Source organism: Gambusia affinis, linkage group LG21, assembly GCF_019740435.1.
Source record: "Gambusia affinis linkage group LG21, SWU_Gaff_1.0, whole genome shotgun sequence".
Classification (NCBI taxonomy): Eukaryota; Metazoa; Chordata; class Actinopteri; order Cyprinodontiformes; family Poeciliidae; genus Gambusia; species Gambusia affinis.
In genome coordinates this window covers 3735669-3757505 of record NC_057888.1, presented here as the reverse complement: position 1 = coordinate 3757505, position 21837 = coordinate 3735669, and the positions used below count along the sequence as shown (strand labels likewise).

At 38.2% G+C, this 21837-nt stretch overlaps 1 protein-coding gene across 3 annotated transcripts in view; it reads right to left on the bottom strand.

Moving 5' to 3' along the window:
* The window catches only part of LOC122824250 (cadherin-18), a 199553-nt gene that overhangs the window by 144112 nt on the left and 33604 nt on the right, over window positions 1-21837 (bottom strand). For 2 of the 3 annotated variants that reach the window (XM_044104627.1, XM_044104625.1), the window contains exons 3-4: window positions 9442-9611; window positions 7891-8137 (exon numbers count right to left, since the gene is read on the bottom strand). The exons of the other annotated variant lie outside the window; for it this stretch is intronic. The gene's annotated coding sequence lies outside the window, so the exon portion shown is untranslated. The remainder of the gene's footprint in view (window positions 1-7890; window positions 8138-9441; window positions 9612-21837) is intronic. 3 annotated transcript variants of the gene reach the window in all.

Sequence of the window (21837 nt, the reverse complement as noted above, 5' to 3'; positions counted from 1 at the left end):
GATGGATTAAGACACGCCTCCAAAAAGAGGAAACAAAATGCAGTGCAAGGAATTCTGGGTAAATTCAACCAAAACAAACGTGAGAGTCTGGCACTAGTGAAAGAAATCATCCAACCACTAAAATCTGACACTACTCCATTTTTGTGTACATTTTGCAAAGAAGGAAGTTCTCTTCTTTGGGGGTCTTTGTATAATTTCCTTCAATGGTTCTCGGTGCAGCGCCACCACAGGAGAGGAGGGGAACTGTGTTTTTAAAGGGCTTAGTGCAGCGAGACAGAGAACCGCATCACCTAAAAATGTAACAAATATTGTAACTTTGGTCTCCAATCAAATCGAGTCTAGTACACAATCAGGTGTGAAAAGACCCTAATATCTCCAAGTTTCTCAAAACTGTTGCATCCTAGATGAACTGGTAATCAAATTTTAAATGGTAAAATAACAGATTTGCAAAATTCTTTAGAGTTATCACAGTGAAAAAGGTTGAACAAAAGTGAAAATCACTTTTAGGAGTTTTTATTTGTGAATAGTAAAACTCTGGAAAACATGTTTTCTTTTCACTCGACTTCACAGTTTTGCACGACTGTGTGTTGCCCCGTTATGCAAATGTCAAATAAGTCAAAGTTTGTAGTTGCAACATAAAAAATGGCATCAAAGAGTTTAAAGGGTAAAGTGGTTTAGCGAAGCCCTGTCAGTCCAAGAATTGATGGGCGAATCTTTAAAAATTTCCTCTTCCTTTATGGGTCCTGAAAAACTACGAGACCACACACAGAAACCTCTGAGATTTACAACACATCAGGAATATTGGTAACATTTCTCTTCTGCAGCTCAGAGTTATGATGCGGCGTAAATTAAAGCAGCAGAGCTCAGTCAGAGTGACAACACTTTCCCGCTGATAAGTGATCCGAAGATGGCGGGTTGTGAATCTTGACTGATAAATACCTCTGGATTCATCAATTCTTGCCAGCTGTCCCGACTCAAATGTGGTTTATGTGAAGCAGCACTGGAGACCAGGCTTTTATTTTCCTTTACAACAAAAAGATGGCGTGCCTTTAAAAACACAAAGCATAAAGCGTCTGGAAACAGCTGTCCAGGCCCGATTTTTCTGCTCAACGTGTAATTTAGATGGTTCTGGTTCACTGTGTGTGTGTTTAACATGTGCCGCTGAACTCTGTTTTGTCATGATTGCTTTGACCATTTAGAGCCTGTCAGATGTGCCTGTGGGTGATGGAGGAGAAGAGAGTGGAAAAAATCTGATTTCTGGGTCTCATTTTGCTTCGACTGAAATGTTTGGACCCAGGCCCGCCGCCCGGGTCCTGAGCTCCGTGGCAGATTTCCCCTCCTGCTCCTTCACTCTCTTTGAAGTGCAATTAGTGTTGATGAAGATCCAATGCCAGCTGTGTAACTGACAATCAAAGCGGAGCAAAGTCAATTTTGGTTTAATTGGTAAAAAATGAACTGTGGAAGCAGCTTCTCCGAGGCGTGCCGGCTTTTTAAACGGTGACATTTCTTCCTTTTCGACAAAAGCCTGCGTGCTTTAATTGACCGCAGGACGGTCCCTGTCACAAGCATTCAGGGTGACCGCTGTTCACTCCGGGTACGCATTTACACGCTGAATACAACGAAAGCGGCTCCCTTCCTAAAATTTGGACAAGAGCACCGCTGTTTGACTTACGGTTGAAATTACTGAGCAGAGGTGATCACACTGGCTTTTGAACCCCTGAAACTGTAATATGGCTAAATTAGAACCTTATGCGACCAGATCCAGACTCCCTAAATAGCCCGACTGCCTAATCAGATTAGAAGGTTTATTACAAGTTGAACATCTGTTCGTTGTAATATCGCTCATTATTAAGCTCTGCTGTGTCGCTCATAAACAGACCGTAAGCCATTCTTGCAGCTTGTTTTTCTTAGAATGGAACATAAAGTGCTGTGAAAATGTGTTTGCTCCTCACACAATTCTTTATTTTTCTTTTCTTTTCTTTTTGTATTTAAATTATTTAGATTTGCAAGAATAGCAGTTATTTATTGGGTGAAGAAAGCTATCAAAACCAATCTGCCTCTCTGCGAAAACATTACCCCTACCCTTGTTAAATCAATAGTGATTATCTGTATTTTGATTATTCCATGCAATAGAAGCTGACTGTATGAAGTAGGCTGAAAGATCTACAAAGTCAAAGCCTCATGCGGCAATACATAGAAAACAATACATAGATTTGAAACCAAATGCTGGACTGAAATGGGCTCCACATCTATTTCAACAGGCTGAGTGAATCAAACAATCAGGTTTGCAGAGCAATTACTTCCTGTCATAGTGCGAGGTTAGTTCAGAAAACAACTTCCCGTCATTAGTGGGTTAACTCAGGATGTCTTTGTCTATGAAAATGAGTTTTTGCTTCATTTAAGTGTGAAAAAAGGTCTAAAGTTTAATACTTGTACATAGCTCTGTTTGGTTGTCAAACGTAAAAAATAACATTTTCCTGCCAATGTGCCTCTCCGTCGCCATCTCATATGCAGTTTGCAGAAAAAGGAGTGCAATAGTTCGCTCTTGCTTTTACGAATTGCGAGAGGCGGACCACTTTCCCTTGGTGCCTGGTGAGACGGCTGGTCCCTCAGAGCTTATCATCACTGATGTATACAATTCAGTGTAATTTAATGAATCTCATTTTTTCCCCTCTTCCTGCTGGTGCAGCTGAAGTGCATCGTGTTCAAGCCAATCTCACCAACGAGCTTGTTTGCTCCTTCTGAGGATGAGGTGGCGAAAATATTTTCTTTTCTCTCAAACAGTTAATAGTCTCTTTGTTTCAGCTTGTTGAGAAGTGATGGTTTGGATTAATGCTATTAGTGCACATGAAAAAACTATTTTATTACATAAACATTCTTGTAAGCCATATTGGCTGTCTTTGTCACATGGAAGCAATAAATGTGCAATGAAAAACCATCAATACAAATTAACTTTACTGAAAGATAATACAAGAGAACTACAAATTTGATGATATATAAAATATTCTAAAAAAATATTTTATGTACACTCGATTGTTCGATAAAATGTAACAAATAATTTTTTGCTGGAAGGAAAATTTTGCAGTTTTTTGCATTTTATTTTTACAAATAAATTCCAAAAAGTGTTGTGTGGGTTTGAATTCAGCAGATCTTGTGCTGCATTCAGTTGTACTCGGAATGGATGCAAGATTTCCCAACAGGGATCAACTCCGACCACCCCATTACCACTGGGAAGGCCAACTTCACATTTTAATATGGCCGCTCCTCACATCAATGGTAGTAGGAATTTATGGAAACATGTTTATTTTACAATACAAATATGTAAAAGTGCATCTAAAATCAAAATTGCATTCAATGCCAACAACTCTAAGCTGAATTGGTGCTTGTTTGTGGAAAGTAAAAGTTTAAAATAATGTTTGTAAAAGTTATTGCAAACAATATCTGTGGACTGAGCTTGAGCAAGCTAGCAAACAAAAGCTAGCATTAGCTAGTATTCTCTACAGCCACACTGTTTCACATTGCAAATAATCTTGAAAACCATTTATTAAATTTCCTCTGATTCACAATTTTTCACTACTTTTTGTGTGCTTCATAAAATCCATTGATATTTGTGTCGGTGGCAAAATGTTAAGTTATACTTTTTAGCCTCTAAGTGTTCACTAAACATTACCTTGTTCCAACTTATTGGTAAAGAAACAAATAATGCTAAGTTTGTATTGGTACATCGCTGATTACCTCCAAACAAAATACACATTTACAGTAATGACATTTTTCCTCTGTGTCTCTGTTAGGCTCATCAGTGCGCACTGATACTCATAAAAGGACTCACAGCTGAGATTATCAGAGTAAATCAGAAAGCTTCGTAGCCCGCAGGACTTCTTGGTGTGTGGTGGTGCGTGCGTGTGCGTGTAACTGTTTGCGCTGCAAAGATTCGTGGTATGAGCTCAGCGGGGCGTATCTAAATGAGTTCAGTCATTCTGTGGCATTGTTCTATTAATTCATCTCCAACTGATTGATGTCATCTCATGGCAGATCACAGAAGCCACAAGCTGCTGTGTTTACACTTTGTTAAACTAAGAGGTCTCCTCTTGGTTTGCTTCAGTGAAATAATGACCGCCATCCTCCAAATGGCTTCACTCGTCCTGCATGATGTCACAGTAGCTTTAATGGAGGCAACTCTTAAAATACATAATTATACCTCCATATCTTTTAATTAGACGTCAAGATAATGTGCTTCTAGGTAGCAGAGGAGTTTTTCTAGTATAGATTATGTTCAAGCTAAGTAGCCTTGAGACAAAGGTTTATTTTTCTGCTTTTATTGGAATTCAAAGGAATCTAAATGTTGATCATCAATACTCTGATGAACAGCTCATTGCCAATAGTGTGCAAAACTTTGTCAATATTTTGGTAATGTCAAAGAAATGTAATTGTGCAAATGCAGCATTTCGATTAAATTATAAAATCCCATGTGAATGTTTGCTCACTCCTACTGATGAAAAAGTGTTTCCATTGCAGTTTAGACAAAAACTGCCAAAAAACCACTTCATCTTACCACCACAACTTTTTATCAAGAATATTTTTTTCAACACTGAGCTGTTTCCATTAAGTGAATTTATTATAGAAATGTAAAATTGAGCAATTTCATGATTAATGGAAACACAGCTAGTGTGACCACCTCTGTAAAAGGAATGGAGGAAACTCCTGATCTCTTAGCTGTTGTGCAATAAATATTTAGAGGTAGTGGAAGACATTCTGCAGTTTAGTTTAGCTCTGGTTTCCTTTCTGTTATATTTTATACCCATAAAAGAGAATTAAACTCAAACATTTAATTCCAAAAATACCCCAAAAGGAAACTGTGTACTTGTAACTCATATAGAAGCATCTTCATGAAGTTACTGTGGATGCTGATGCTGTGAAATCTTCAGTTGCTACAATATAATTTGGGCAAACCGAATTAGGTATGAGAGATTTCAATCCTGATTTATAAAAATATATAATTTAAAAACAGCATCTCCCCGACTGGGAGACCAGTACCAAAGATAACAGCAAGTGTCAGTGTCCTTTATGAAACTGTACCTTTGATTCAGTGTTGCTCTTGTCTTACTTTTCCATAATCTCAACTTTAAACTTTGTGCCTTCATTCACTTGTCAAAATGCCATTGATACAAATAAGCTTTACTTCTATGGATCTGGGAAATGTAAAAACATATTTCTTACAGCGCAAACAAGGATCTGCACCAGAATTGGGCACCAGAATTCTGCCTTTCTGGTAAATTGTTCATAATATTTTGCTTTATAGCGCTTAACTACAGCAGGAGGGTGAGTTGCACTGGTTTGTTTTACTGTTCTTTTTAAGTTGCTGTCAGACGTTGAGTTAACTTGTACTGTTAGCATAGCAAGCATGTGGCATTCATCAGCTTTTTTTCCACTGCAAAATGATGCACGACTTTATGTCAGTTTGAGATTTTAATGTGACGAAAATGCAACAAAAATGTCCAAAACTGAGAACTATTGTCAGACGTTTTATTAAACAAACTGCTGCAGCTCTTTATGGGACATATCTGTGAACTACGTTGCATCACTATAGTTCTTTTTTTTATCCCCCTTTGAAAAAAAAAATCAGTTTCAGCCTTATTGCCTTGTTTTACCAGTGAGGGGTCTGATCACAGGTCCCCAAGTCCACTCACACAATGAATGCAGCTAATAACCAGAGAAGAAAATAAATTGGATGCAACATTTTTTTCTGTTAGAGTCATTGCGAGAATTGCCCTTTAATTTGTAATGCTATTTCTGAAGCACCGCAATATCACACCATTACATACATCGCAGGAGTTGAGGCTCTCCTATTTGATGGCTGGACCCTTTGAGAGCTTATCATCACTGATGTATAAAATTCAGTGTAATTTAATGAAAGTCATTTTTTCTTCCCACTGTGCAGCACAGAGCTGAAGTGCAATATTTTCAACCTAATCTCAGAGTTGTGTTGTTCTACAGCAGCCTGATTGTTCTGAGGGTGAGGCGTCTACTCAACAGGAAACAAAACACACTTCTGCCGCTAATCGCCTGGAACCTCTCTGCGTCTGTTTCTTGATTCACAGAGGTCGACGTTACAGAACTGCTTCTCAAAAGTAAAGACAAGTGAATGAATATTGTAGTACATTAATGAGGAAAAAATAAATAAAGAGAAGCATTCAAATGCCGCACAGCAATTCTGACTGAATGGTGCTTGAGAAACATTTCAGCTCAGCTTACCTTTTGTTTTCAACTGGTTTTGTTATCCTGTTGTTCACTCATTTAGACAAGATTTGGAGAAAAAATGCTGACAGAACATTTTTCTTTGTCTATTTTCTCTCAACACTATGACATGCTCAGCTTACAGTGTCTGAAGCACTCAAGGTTTGCTACAGATTTTTTCTTTCTCTACTTTTTCTTTTTTGTGTGTAAAACCAACGTACAGCTTATGCCTCACACTTGTGTTACATTATGGATCTGCCTCGTGGTTCTATTGTGTGTGAAGATACTTCAGATTGAAGATACTGTGAAAATGCTTTTCTTTGGCAGCTCAACAACTCAAGTAATATGACCTATGACCCCAAATCTTAGAGGAGTTTGGAACTTTTCTTCATGGATGAAGAGCAGGATCAAAGAGCAGAGAGAGACAGAGGAAGTTCAAGCATCTTTTCCAGCGATCATAACGAGGAAGGATCATATTCCTGACTCCAATCTGGCTTTCCAAGCATACAGCCACACAGATTTAAAGAGGAGCAGCAAAATCAAATGAGGTGGATTAGCAGAGTTTGGCAACAACTGACGTCATCCAGGACATGTTACTGTGAAGTATCGTCTCTGCTGCCCCGATATCAAGCTGTTAGCATGTCATGCACAAGCATCACACAACTTTGTCAATACTCCACTAATGTAAAAAAATAAAAATAAAAATTGCTTTGTCCCCACATGAAGTAATTAAAAAAAACGTGCTGCACCATCATCCTCCTACCACCTTCTTCTTCGTCTTTTCTGCCAATAGCAACATCCGGCTGTTGAACACATGATTTGTATGATGCAGAAAAACTATTTCCATTGCAGTTTTGCTGATTTCAAAACAGCCAAAAAAAACCCCACCTCATCGTCGTCCAAACATCAACTGAATTGAATAAAGAGACAGCCTCCATCCAGTCTTTTGCTTTAAGGAATATAAAAGGAAACCCCCAAAAGACTGTAAAAGATTCTCCCGTAGTGTTTGGGGGCCTGAATTCAAAATCTTGATACACTTTGCAGAGTTTTCTTTATCCAAGAGATAAAAAAATATAATTTTTATCCACTATTGTGTATGATGTTAGGATGGTCTTTCACACAAAATCCCCCAAAAATTGCATTCAAGCATGTGGCTTTAACGCGGCTAAATGAGAAAATGTTTCAGGAGTTTTTTTTGCGGTTTAACTCAGAGCCTGAAGAACCATTGAATGCAGCTCTCCAGCGGTCATGGCTAAGTGAGGAAGGCTTTGTATTCTGGACCACCTCACCATCAGCTCACAGCCATTGGCAGCCCTTTAGATCTTGAGTGAAAAATGAGAGAATTAGAGTCCAATTTTGCCAATAAGGCTCTGACCAGGTTGGAGCAGCACAGCAGATGATTTCTATCATTTTCCTCCTGGTAGGGAAACTGAAATCTGAGAGAAGGTCTGCACTGATTGGGTCTGAATCCTGAAGAAGAACTGAAAGCAAACAGGCTTTTATCCCACTATAGTTGCATCATATCAGCAATCCTCTAGCTTGACACTTCATCTGACTGAGAACCAGTTGTTACTACTCTCTTTTGTGCAGCAAGAATTATTTTAATCTCTTAGTGGACAGGAACAAAGACGGCACCGAGTTGAGACCAAGAGGTACCTGTGTGAGTTGCTGTGGTTGTCTTTGTCCCCTGCTGCTGATGAGACTCGCGCTCCAGCAGCCTGCGGTTCTGAAGCTTAGCTGGGGTCTTATTGGAGAACCCATCTTTGATGTGACGCTGCGCCCGAGCTCAAGGGCCATCCACGCTGCCGAGCAACAGATGCCAATGTTAAGGAACACAGCAGGGAAGCAGGAGGGAGAGCGAAGATAAAGCAGCCGTACCGAGTGAGAACTTCTTAATTCCTCTCTGAAGACATCAAATTGAAAGAGACTCAGAAGCAAGTCAAAAATAAAAAACATTTAAAATAACTTGCTCCAAGAAAAGCTTTGTTGGGACTGACATCTTGGGTTTTAATGCAACTTTAATGAAGCAACTTGTAGGTCACGTGGATTTTAAGCTTTTTATTCAATCCCTGATGCGGACACACAAGTAGAAACTCAACGTGAAGAAATGCAAACAAAAAAAATTAATAAAAAGGAAAAAATATTTCATTTTCTCAGCAGCTAACCTGCTTTACGTTTTATTTCAGAATAGATGTTTAGTTCTTGTAACTACGCTCTAGTTAAACAAAATTTAAACACAAAAGAAACACAACAGCAATGAAACTCCATGTTGTACAATTAGTTTCAATATTCTTTCAATATCCAATGTTTCTATGTCCATTAAACATAATAAAGAATATTTAAGTTATTTATTTTATATCTAGGTCATGTTTAAGCTACATGTAACATCACACTTTAAAATTTTACAATATTGTTATATTTATATTTAAAAACGGAATGAAGTGTTTTCAGACAATAAACAAACAAGGAAATGAAACAAGAGTTTGAGGTAAAAATATGTATTTGTGAACTCAGTGGATGCAAAATCTATTTTTTTTTTTGTTCATCGATCATAAAACCTGCACAGCTCTTCAGTGATGAGTCTCTGAGTATTTCCGCTTGTGGGAAGAAATTTGTCTTTTTATATTATTTTGTGCAAAAATCCATGATGTGTCATGCAGGGAGTACAATTACAGTTTAACCAGTTCAAATCAATTTTTGATTTTCAGTAAAGTTATAAATTTGTTGCAGTTTGTAAGAGAAATATTGAATTATTAAGTCAATTATCTTCAAATCATGTAATGTAATTCACTACAGAATGATTGTCAATTTATATATTTTTTTTTTGCATGAAAATAATTTCACTTAGGTGATTAATGACTTATTTAATTTAATTTAATGGATTAAGCAATCATTTTCCAGTTACTGTCACAGTTGATATCTGTCTTCCAGTCGAGGAAAACTGCATTAGAATTGACAAATGCAGAGAGAGAAAACAAACACAGTCTACTAATTGTCATCCTCCTTTGTTCGCATTTCCATCTCAAGTTTAGAAAGCTGCTGCACTCTTTCTGAGTGAATATAATTATCTATTTTGTTGTTATGTGAGAGGGCAAAAAAACATCTCTGCTAGAAAACAGTTGTGGCCAATGTTCATGACAAAGAGCAATCACGTCTTTGTGCTTATGGAGCTGCGCTGGGCACTGAGCCGTGCAGAGGGACAAATACCTGGTTAAAGGAAGCAGAGGTGACGGCGGGAAGCATCAAGGAAGCAACAATCTGAAAGACACGCAAGGCATGTTGTGCTGCATGTCGCAGCTGCAGACGGCGTGTCGGTTCAGCGGGGGCAGAGATGAATGAAGTCGTGGCTCTGCTGCTCGCAGACGAAGAAACAAAAGCTGAAAGAAGAAAGGAAAGGTTCTGTTTTTCCTCAGCAAGAACTTTGTTGTCACTTCGGCTTTCACAGCAGCATCCAGAGAAAGCAGAAACAGTGGAGCAGAATGCCAAACAAACTGCAAGTTTCACAAGCATTTTTGTACTTATTTTGTTTCTTACATTAATGGGAATTTCTAGGATTTGTTTTTCACTCAATATGATTGCAATGAACAACAACATAATTGGATTAAGTTGTCCATCGGTCTATACAGTTTGGTCTCATGTTGAGAGTCGTTGAGCGAGAGATGAGCAGCGCTGTAACAAGGCGCTGTAAACAACCGCCCTCCAGCGAGAAAAGAGAAGTGCTGATCCGAACGAGGATGTTAATGTTAGTACAGTATTTTGGACTGACACAGACTGAACGACTTCCTTCACCTCCTCTGCTGCCGTTGCTAAAACTACAAACAGACCACAATTCCAAAACAGCGCAGAAAACTGACATCATCACTCACAAACTCTTCTGGTCTCTGATTGACCCAGCAGAACAGCTAGAGGAGGGAGTCCAAAAAAATCCCAGATTGTGGAATGGCCAGGCTACCAATTAATTAGTGGGTAGAGCTAGTGCCTTGCAGCATGGAGGTCCTGGGTTTGAATCCTGACCTGGGCTCATTCTCCATATGCGTATGTAGGTTCTCTCCTGGTATTCTAGTTTCCTGCCACAGTCCAGAATCATGACTGTTTGGTTAGTAACTTTCTGTAAAGTGTCTTTATGAATGAGTGTGTGTGTGTTTTTTTGTTTGTTCTATGTGCTTCTGTGACGAACTGTGTATGAGATACACCTTGGAAGATCTTTCCAGGTTGTACCACGCCTTTCGCCCAATGACCACTGGAGACAGGTACCATCCCAGCAACCATGCAAGATAAGTGGGTATAGGAAATGGATAGATGGGTATTAAACCTTTCATTCAGATTATGATTAGGTGAATCTAATATGCAAAAATTAGTTATAGGAAGTGCACATGTATACAGATGGACACATCAGCATCAAAACCCCCTGGACCAGTGAAGTTATTGATGCTGCATTGAGTTGCGATGAAGAAGAGAATAAAATGTTTTTATTGTCTTCTCATTTTTCATCTGGAGAGTGCTGTCATGTAAACGGAGTATGCATTGTATTTTCTTCTTTCCGGCCTCTCCTCGCCGAATAACATTTGCATTGTTATTCTAACAGCAACAGCAAAATTTACTGCAGGAACCAGCAAAGTCAATCTGGCCACTTGTGGAGCACAATGCAGACAATCATTCATAGCTATCATATGCGACTGAACAAATTGCATTGGCCTGTATAGTCTGAGCATGTCTCCTTCCACGGAGACTCCCAGCGCTCCTCCTGTTCCATTCAAACTAAGAAGAAAAGAAAGGCAGCACAGTAAAGCCAGGCCCCCAGCGGGGCCCTTAGACTGTAAACGTTTTCACACTGCGTCGACAGAAGTAGTGGAGTGCAGCAAAAGCGTGACATGCATTCTCACACAGTTGCACCGCATTTCAGCACAATCAATGATATGTGGTGGTCAGGTGAACAGGTCCTTAACCTTCACACCGGTGGAAGATGAATGGTGTCACGGCAAAGGGGGAAAGATTTCTATTCAGCGAGCGATCACAGGTGGCAAGTGGCGCAAGACAGAAAGCGTTTGTCCTTTACATCACAGATCACTTTTTTCAGATTGAGGAGAATATATTTTCAGAAACAGACGACGAAACGTAATTCAAAATCAGTTTTAATTAACTGTCAGACTGAGGCATCTTTGTCTTTGCAGGTAAATACAGAAGTAACTTGGGATAATTAGGTGATGCTGCCATCTGTTAATGTAAAACTTCCAATTAGTGGCATTAAAAGCAGAGACAGAAGCCCTGATAGCACAAGTGGGTCTGTAAATCCTGTCTAAAAAAAAAAATAATAATAATAATAAAAAAAACAAAAAAAACCCATTTCACTCAGACATTTTACAACAAAAAAAAAACAAAAAAACCCATTTGATTCAATGTAACTTTGAAGACAATACATTATGGATTTTTCAACTTCTAAGTATTTATATTTCAATTTAGATTAATCTCAGTTATTACATTTGCTGTAGTGGTCAGTGATTACATTTGGCTCGTCTTGTTTTCATTACAAACAAGGTTCATAAGTTTCCTCTGTCCATTATACATAACAAGGCCACATGAGCTGCGATACAATTCATATTCTATTAAAATACCTTTCAAGTATTCTTTAGTAAAGGTGAGGTGTTAATGGCTCTATTTAGTTTCTTATTAATTTCTGGTGCTTTGTATTCATACATAAAAAATAACATTTTCAGCAACAAACAACCTTTGAATAATTTCTTTTATAAACGAAGAGATGAAAAAAAAAAAATTATTATTTTTTTTTTTTTCAAGGACAGGAATAAAAATAACTCTCAAACTGTTGTCATCAATATTTTATTGTTTATCACTGCTAATGGAAATTGAAGGAAAAAAAAAACTATAAGCCTCAAATAAACCACAAGATTATCTCTATATTGATTTCAGCACTGTAAGATTATTGCCATGAGGTCTTCAGAAGTTGTTTGAAAATAATGATATTACATTTGAAATTGCAGGATAACACAACTGAAGCTGAATCTCCCCTTAATGTCTCTACGGGCAAGCTAGCATTTGTAATGTAGCAGAGCTAGCTGATGTAGGAACTTATAGGAAATGTATTGTCCAGTGATTTTTGTCTTGCAACAACGTTCTGGTGAATAAAACTTAAATTGGAGATGCTATATAGTTTTATTTAATGGTTTTGTTAATGGCCTGGCTTTTAATATTGCTGGATAATAATCATTTTGATGAAGTTTTATTCAGCAGTGAGTGTGCACACCATTCAACGTAGCAAGCTAGTTTTGCTGTTTTCTGTCTGGCGTTTCATCTAATAATTTTGTACAAATTGCCATAGTTTCACTCACAGGAATGACAGCACTAGTTGTTTGTTGCAATGTCACATATTTGACGTGATGCACACACTGCCAAAAATTGCTTTCTGCTTCCCTTACCAACTCAACTGTGGAACTAAAGACAACTCACACAACACACAAAATTAAATTAAACTGCGACCGCTGCAAGCTTTTTTTCTGTCCCCTCCGCCAAATGAAATGGTATTCACCATCTGTTCCTCCAGGCAACTTTAAGACTTCAGAAATACTTCAAAGTGTGAAATTTAAATTATTAAACTTGCTCTAATCATTCATTTAGTTCCGAAGTCTGTTATTGTATGCCTGCTAATGTCTCATAAAAGTGGCAGAGCTGAGGTGGCGTGGCTCACGTTGAGGCAGACATATAGAGAGAAATGGGCCCCTTTTCATTTCTGCTCAGAAGTTTTTAACATGAGCCCAGGGGGGATTTTATTAGAAACATATTTTCCTTCAACACAGTTTAGCACTGAAGAACAGAATTTATGAAAAATACTGGAAAATTGAGGAGCAGCGCAGTAGCAGAGTGCTTTGCTCCAGATGCATTGTTTCTTCTATTCTATTTTTTTTCTCCTGTCGCTACAATTTTTTTTATTCATCGTAGTAAAGAACATTACTACAATGTCTCAAGGTTGAAGCAATGCACACTAATTTCCCAAAAGAAACAAGAAAAATTAATTCCCTTTTTAATAATGAAACATTTCAAGCTTCTGGGGTGTTTTTTTTTTTTCTATTTCATTTAAACCTGATAACAAAGCTCATCAAAATAATACAAAATGGTGTTATGAGTTCTTTGATGAGCCTGAGGAGTCACTCCTTAAGCATGTACTTGTTGAAAGGATCAACGTACTCTACAGTTATTCACCCTTAAAAGGCATTTCCTGTCTGTCTTTCCTCTGTTTGCTAATTCACAAAATTGATCCAAAGTATTTAATAATTAAGAAGTTTTCTGCTTGCAGGCGAACATGTGGAGATTGAGAGTGTGAACGGCCACATTGCATGTAACGTCACAGTCCACAAACATCTGGAATTAAGGTTAAATAGAACAGGAAATGCCCATCCTGGAATAAACAAAAAAATGCTGAATGTCTGGAAAGGAGGAAAATAAGGATGCAAAACTGCAAAGGAACCCAAAGGCAGAAATATGCTACAATTGTAGCGTATACTGGTTTAGATATTCACTAGTTGTTACAAACTCTGACTCACTAGTAGAGGTATTTGATATTAAAAGCAAAATCATGGCTGAAAACTGCAGGCTGAACAATTCCAACACGACACAAATCATCTGAGCTTTGACACTGTGGTTACTCTGCTACTTTTCTAACTTCATACAGAAGTGAGCTGTGCTGTAATTCTGATGCAACCCATTCAGGGTTTTAGTTCTTATCTTATGGATTAAATTAAGTTTTTCATAAAAGTTTAGAATAAAAAAACGTGCTAATGCTTATTTGAAGGGAATACCTTCAAATAAGCACTTGAAGGCATTCAAATGCTTGAGCCGTCTCCAAACTGTAGGACACGGCTAAAACTTAATGTAGTTTTAGCCGTGTAACAGATTTCATCTTTTGTTTGTTGTTGTCATTTTCCAAGTCTCCCCATGCCTTTCTGGCCTTTCCTTTGCCATTTCCACTTTTGAAAATTAGAAATTTCCCAAGTGGTTTTCTAGAGAATTTCTGAGATTAATTTCAAAATTTGAACATTTTTCTTGACCTTTTGATACATAGAAATTGCCAAGTTCTTTATTGAAAATTTCTGAGATTAATCTCGAGTTTTTGGTGGAAGTTTATTCCGTTTTTTTCTATCTTCAATGGCGCCAACATGCCGTCGTAGTCACTTGCATCCAGCACACAAAGTCTCAACGAAAATTATACAGAGCTTGTTGGAAGCAGTGTGTAGCTTAGTTTTTGTTCCTTTGCCGTTTCAAAATAATTTGAAAGTACAATTTATTTGGAAAAAACAATAACCTATAGCCTAAGTCTGAACAGGAATGAAGGGGAATGCAGCTTTTTATTTCCAGTGGTAATAAACCACAGACGTCGATGTTTGTGGGAATTGTTTATGCTTTATCTCCAAACTGTAGGACAAACTCCCTGAAAGCAACACTGCTCTCCCCAAGGACCCTGTGGCAAACAATCTGTACATTTACAGAGAGACTATTTGGGAACATAGCCATTCACCACTATGGAGAAGTAGAGAAACCTCCCTTGGATCCATAAGCATGTCAGTTTCCAATGAGCAGCACAGCAGCAGGGAAATAAAGAGTCGCTGCCTCTGCAGCCACACTGAGCTGCTGGACAGGAAGAAAGCCGCACTGTACTCTGCAGAACCACGTTATCTAAAACACACTGAGGCAAGAGCAGCTCGCTCTAATCCCTCCTTCTGAAGCTGATCATTTGTGGCAACATCTGTTTGGATTTCATCACGCTCAGAAATTAGACAGCTGGCAAAACAACCGAAGATGCATCCCGTGTTTCCGTCCGAGCTCTGTCTCTGATCCGCCGAAAATCAGTGTGTGTCCGTCAGGATTATCTCTGCTCTGAAAACACCTGACAAGAAGCTCACTGGTCGAAACGAATTCATTGGAATCACACATGGACACGCATACAGTCTGAGCGATCATTATTTGTTATTTCTAAGAAGTAAAACCAGAAAACGTTAATTAGATCACATCTCTAGTTGATACCATATATTTACATATAAATTATTTGCGTAAAATTCGTCTGTTCACCATTTTTTGTACAACATTTCTGAAATAGTCAAAAGAAAGTGCAGCTTTAGAAGCTGAAAGGCAGATGTGTGCTAATTGGCAGGAATTTGCAAAGCAGTCAATCCAGAAGCTTCATTTATTTTCCTTGCTGCTGATTGGATGTACAAAGACCAGAGATAAAGGAAGATTGTGAAAGTTAGCTTCTGCTGTAGTGCTAAGAGGGTCTCTGTTGTGAATATTAATGCGTATTAACATGTATTTGGTGTTGAACCATTAAAATAGGCATTTAAAAGTCTGTTTTCTAGTATTTGTGGATGTTAGCTATTACAACGCTAGTAGAAACTACAGTGGTTGAAGCCTCATGGAGTCGTTCCACCATCTCTCATCTCTGTGTCAATTTAGGAAATGGACATTAGTCAGTGTGATGACAATTTATTGTCATCATGCTGAAGTTTCCACTGATGCTGCTTTTATGTGACTGAAAATAATAATAATAATAAAAAAATCACATTAATCTCCGTCCTGTCTGACGCTGGGCCAAGAAAAAACCAGGTGGGAGTAATAAGGAACAAGAGTCACATAAAGTGATGAACCAGCAGAGGACACATTAACGCTAATCTAAGCAACGACACACACAATCTCTATTAGGGGCTGACTGTGATGAATGGTGTTGTTTAAGAGTTAAAACACCTCAGGGTGTTGATTAAAAGTAGGTAGAAGGTAGAAGAACATGACTAAAAATAAGACTTTGGTGTTTTAGATTTGTTTTTTTGTTGTTGTTGTGGGAAGAAGCCAGGATACCTAGAAAGAACCAACAGATGTCTGCGAAAAACAGAAAATCACTACACAAAAAAAGCATGGGTGGGATTTGAACCCAACAGTGCTCCTGCTGCACCACTGAACAACTCATGGAAGGAAAATTGTCTCTTTATTTAAATTTTTAAGTGTCCTTTCTTGCATAAAAATCTCAAGAATCTGTTTAGCAACTTTATTCCAACCCCAGAGTGAGATGTTAATAAATGCACTGTGTGTTACACTTCCAGGTATGGGTGTTTTCCTCCAACCAAGAAACTGAAATCCTTGCAGATTCTTTTTTAACAAGAACTCCTTCTCAGTTAGACAGAATAAAAAGCATCTGTGAACTTCAATTTAAAATATTGCCAGAACCCGAGTTAGATGTAGATCTGGACTTTAACTAGGCCATTCCATCGCCTGATTGTGCATTCCATCGCCTGATTGTGCTTTCCATCAAAGCTCTGGCAGAATGTTTGCAAAATGAATCTCCAACCAGGTTTTTTGAATGTTTTCCCACCTGAATCCTTGCAGTTTCCGACACTTTTCAAATCTTTACTTGTAAAAACGTTTCAAAACCATCCCATACCTTGATACTTAATAATGCAATTTTATGTTAGTCCCCAGTACAAAATTGTGCTTGTTGTTGCAAGTTCGAAACGTATCAATATTTTTCCTACAGTCATTGCTCTTGGATTGTTTTAAGCTTGTTTGCAGCAGGTATAAAGCAACTGGAAAATACTGAAATAACAGAAAAACACACTTCCTCACCTTTAAAGCCCACAGGGATCTTCTCAAATCTTTTGTTTTCAAAATCCATCTGCACAGAAAAGCAGGGCCTAAAGCAGCACTGCTCAGCTTGGCTCCCCCCACAAAGCACTTCAGATTTCATCCAGATGCTTCCTCAGACCATCCAATAATACGAGCTAACCCCATGTCAACACAAGCCACTTAGGCCCATGTAATTACATCGCCCTTCATAGACTATGATTCATGCTTCTTCCCATCATTCTCCTACAAGAAAATATGCACCAAGCACAGTCATCCAAATGGGTTTAGTCTTCATCTACTCTGAAAGGCTTTGTTCTTCTGGTCTTCCTCTTTTATGAATGTTTGCACGATGTCTTTACAATTATTTACACCTTTAACTACTTCCTTGTGTTCTTCTGAGTGGATTCTAGTATTTTATTGTCAGATGTGGTAATAATCCATATCTTTTCTTCTTCTGCACAAAGTAAGACCACAACAGTACACACATTCATGTTTTATTGTTTCCCCAAGAATGTACTTGGTAGAGACATTGCTGCTGTAGCCTCATCCCTAACAACACAATCCTAACTGAGACACAGTAGTGGCAGCATGATGCCGTGGGTATCACATTGATGGATGGACAAAAGAGAGACCTGAGAAAAACTTAAGAGTTTGAAAAGGACCTCAGCCAGGACAACAACCTTAAATATACAGCCAATGAAAGGGTTTGGATTAAAGCATATCCACATGCTTGAATGGCCTAGTCAAAGACCAGATCTCAATCAACTTCAAATTCTTTTAAAATTTGTTGTGGAAAGAGATCATCTCTCCAGTTTTCTATTTCGCAAACAAAAGGGGCAACATTTTTTATTTTATTTTATACTTGCCAAGAAGGTAGAAATAAAAAACTAAAAAAAGTTATTCTGTAAAGAAAAATGAGCAGAAAAACATCTAAGGGACAAAAAGTTTTACTCTATCTGCACATACTATATCTAATTAGTGCATATTACTCCATCTTCCAATGACACAGCAGAGATTCAAAGTGTTAATTACACTATCATCTGTTAACACAATGAAGGAAGGTTAAATCTTTTTAACTGAGTCACATCAATTAGAAATGTTATCCAAACAGTTGGAGAAAAAACGGAAATTTGCTGAAAAGTTGAACTTTTAAAATCATTTCAACAAAACGGTGGATTCCACCTCCTATGTGTTTTCTGTTCTTTCGCCAAAACATTTTTGTTTTGTACTGATTGTAGCGCCAGCCTCGAGCAGACCTAAAAAAAAAAATAAAATAAATAAAAATAAAAAATTCCAATAACACCCGAGCAACAAGCACAATGTTTTCTAATTTTAATGAGTAATAATGAGGCAAAAACCTTTCTGCAAACTGGAATAAATAAAACACTGCATCCAACAACCTGCTAAATGGCTGAACGCTGAGCAGCAGCAACGCAATGGCTGTAATAAGCTCTAATTGACTGGTTTGTAAGATTGCCAACCTCCACATGATGAAAGGCAAATAAAAGGCTTTGATGTTCCTTTTTTTGCAGCTATTTATTTTACTTGAAGTCTGAGGTGAGAGTGGGAGTCACAGACATCATTCAGTAGCCAAGAATCTCCAATGAAAAACCTCATCCAAGCCTTCATCTGATCCTAATGAGCCTTAGTAATAAAATATGATAAAATAGCCTCCCACTGAAAACCAGGATGCTCATCCATTACCCAGCTTAAATGTTAAGAGTAAACAAAATACAAACAAACCTTTTTTATTTATTTTTTTCCATAAGCCAGTTTAAAGCTAAATTTGCTCAGCTTTGAATCCAAACTGGACGATTCCCAGAACAGATTCTTCCAACCAGTTTGGTTTTCCCATGGTGTCATGTTACAACTTCAAACTTCACTGCATCTTAATGAGACTTTATGTAAAAAAAAATAATAAGAATTCTGAAGCGGAAGAAAAGGGATGCAAGAAAAAAAGTTAAGTGTTTAATTTGCCCTTTCTGTTTTTTCCTTTGTGTCTGAAAAATCAAAGAAAGTAAATCGGAGTTTCCGAAGGTTATGAAAGGTGAAAAAGTGGTTTCAAAACTTCTTAAAAAGTTACCCCTGCCTTCCTATTTGAGTGTGTATTGTTGTCTTTGTGTTGAATGGAGGTGCGTATTCAGACTAAGCAGGGTGTGGCGTTCCCTGCCACATTCACTCAGACTTGTCTGTTCCACCACGCAGCGGTTTGAGACACCTGAATGAGACATTCACAATTCAGGCATCCTCTGGCGAAACCTTGGGCCCCGCTCTGATGTTCCCCTCTGCTGACAATGATGGATGCAGCCATCAAGGGGACTGACATGGTAAGCTAAATTATATTACGTTCAAAGGCTTTTTTCAGTCCTTTTCAAGGCTAATGTTGTAATGAAATGAGGCACATGTCATGGGAATAGTGGCATCTCAGAGAAAGGAAGGTGACAACAGCTGGAGAGTACATTTAATCTTAAAAGTCAGTTCATCGAGGAGCTAATTCTGAAAATTTTAAATTTTTGCTAGTTATTAATAACGGGAATACATGAATGTACTAATCACTGATGTTTTGTGTCAAATTTTCCATTCGATTTTTCAGCTCAGCCATTTTTTAAGCATTAGTGGTAACTGAATCTTCTGAGAACAGAAAACAGAGATGCCTCTTTAGAGTTTCAGAATCCATAATTAATTGAATTTTCACAGCTTAAACACAAATGGAGGTGGAGTAAAATGCTTCATGGGGATATCAAAATCTTCTCTGAATTCATAAACAACTCCCAGTGATCCATGAAGCTGGACATTTGGGTTTGGTTGCTCTAAATGGTGAGGTGTCTTGTGGTGGAAAGATCCTTTGATTGCATTTTAAAGTGCATAAATCCTCACTTAGCTTTGGATTTTGCTCAGATTATGTCAGTGATGCACTTTAGGTCCTGTTTTCTTTATGTATTATGCATGTCTGCCCGTTTTTCCTGTTAGTTTCACCTTCTGCATCCTGTGGACACCAGGGCAGTCAGGTAATTATCACACCTTCCCTTTTCCTTCTTCAGTACCAGACCTCTTTCTAGATATATTTCTTACAGCATTTTGATCTTTTGCTTTTCTTATCTTAATAGAATAAAACTTTGAAATACATTTTCGAATCTCCTGACTTCTTCTAGAAAATGTTTTTGTGTTTGGGTCCTCCATCCTCTTTGTGATTTACAAAAACCAAAGCTAAGCATATTATGCATAAAGGAAAATATTTAAATTTTACATCCTGTTTACCTGCTCAAACTTCTCCTTTGAAGGACAGCTTTGCCATTTTATTTTACATCTAAAGCCACTTTGGCACCACCCTGTGGGTCAAGATAAATCAAAAATTTCCACATATCCCACGAGAGAAGGAAACTGAATTAAGCAGATGAATTATTAATGTCAGACACAGCCCTATTCTGTATAAAAATGTTACAGTATTTCTCTTGAACAGTTAGTTCCCTTCAGTTGGCTGAGGCTCATTTTGACCCTATTAGGGATAAATTAGCTGTCAGGTCGATTCCTCAACATCCTGCAGTCTATAAGTGCTTCGACTAAATGAGTGACTGTCCCGAGGAACTTTTATTTCTGAAGCAGCTGGTAGTAAATGCTTGGCAGCAAGGTGTTACACAGCTGGAATACATTAAAAAATACTGTTTGTCATACCCAATTAAGCAGGTTAATTCTAACAGGAAGCCCTGCTGGCTTCATAACATCATTTCCTCTATCAAACACCAAGTCCTCTACATTCAGACAGGCACATCTGCAGTGTGTGGAGATTGACCGTACACAACAGTTAGTGATGGTAACTCTGGTTGGTACCACAGACCACCCGCTGTGCACTGTAGTCGACACCGTTCACACACTGCAAAGTTCTGCGTGTCTTTCATGTGTCATGAAGCCCAACGAGGTCAGCGGTCCTGGCAGAGCGAAGCGTTTTACTGGCAACCTAGTAACGCTGTCTTTCCACGAGCCGCCGCTTGACCTTGTCGCATCGCCAAGGGAAGAGCTGACCCGCCGCTAAGCAACAACAGAAACATGTTCTAACCGGGTGTGTGTGTGGGTGTGTGTGTGTGTGTAATGTCATGCTTCTGTCCACTTCATTATAACATAATTAATTCCTCCTCTCTGGCGTAGTGTTGATCAGAGTGTCTTGCCCCTCACCCTAATCCCACCGGCACCTTTGATGTCAACATGAAAATGTTAAGGGTCTACACCTTGGTAGCTAATTCAGACGATTAGCCACCTGGGGAGTGACGGGGTTTGACAGGGATATTGCTGATCATGTTCAAAGAGCATTTGGGACTGAATTCAGTAAGGTAAAAACCAGGAGACAACTGTTGTTTTTTTCTTTTTATTAACTCATCATCTTATCTTTTTGTGCCATTTCCGATCTTGCAGCCTGATTTGTTTTCACCTCAAAATTTCCTCTGTGCAATTTCTTGCTTCCCTACACTGTGCTGTGAAAAGGGTTACAGGCTTCTTATCTTATTTTGCTTCTTTCGTCATACTTAAATGTGGCATATAAAATAAAATACAGAATCACACAAAGAATACATGAATAGATAGAAAAATCTGAGTACAAATCATTTATTATTACTGAATTCATTAAAAAGCAGAGGTTAAAATGGCTGCTCTACTGTTAACCATTTTAAACACAATCATGTTCTGAAGTTTATACCATCCCTTTGGGAGCTCTAAGACAAGAGATCATTAATGTAACAAATCACTATGATCACTAAGGAGTTACAATCCACATTTGTTTAAACTGTTCTAATATGGTGTACTTTGCCACCAAGCCATTGTCTCTCTGTATTGGTTTCATTTCTCCACCTCTCATCTGCTCTCGTTTCGACTCCTTTGAGTTCTTCGCTCAGCCAGAAGGTCGGGATGAAAAGTTCACAGTCTGACTCTTTTCATTGGACAGCAGTACAACTGAACATTCATTACTTTAGGGTCACGTGAGGGAATTAATACCCT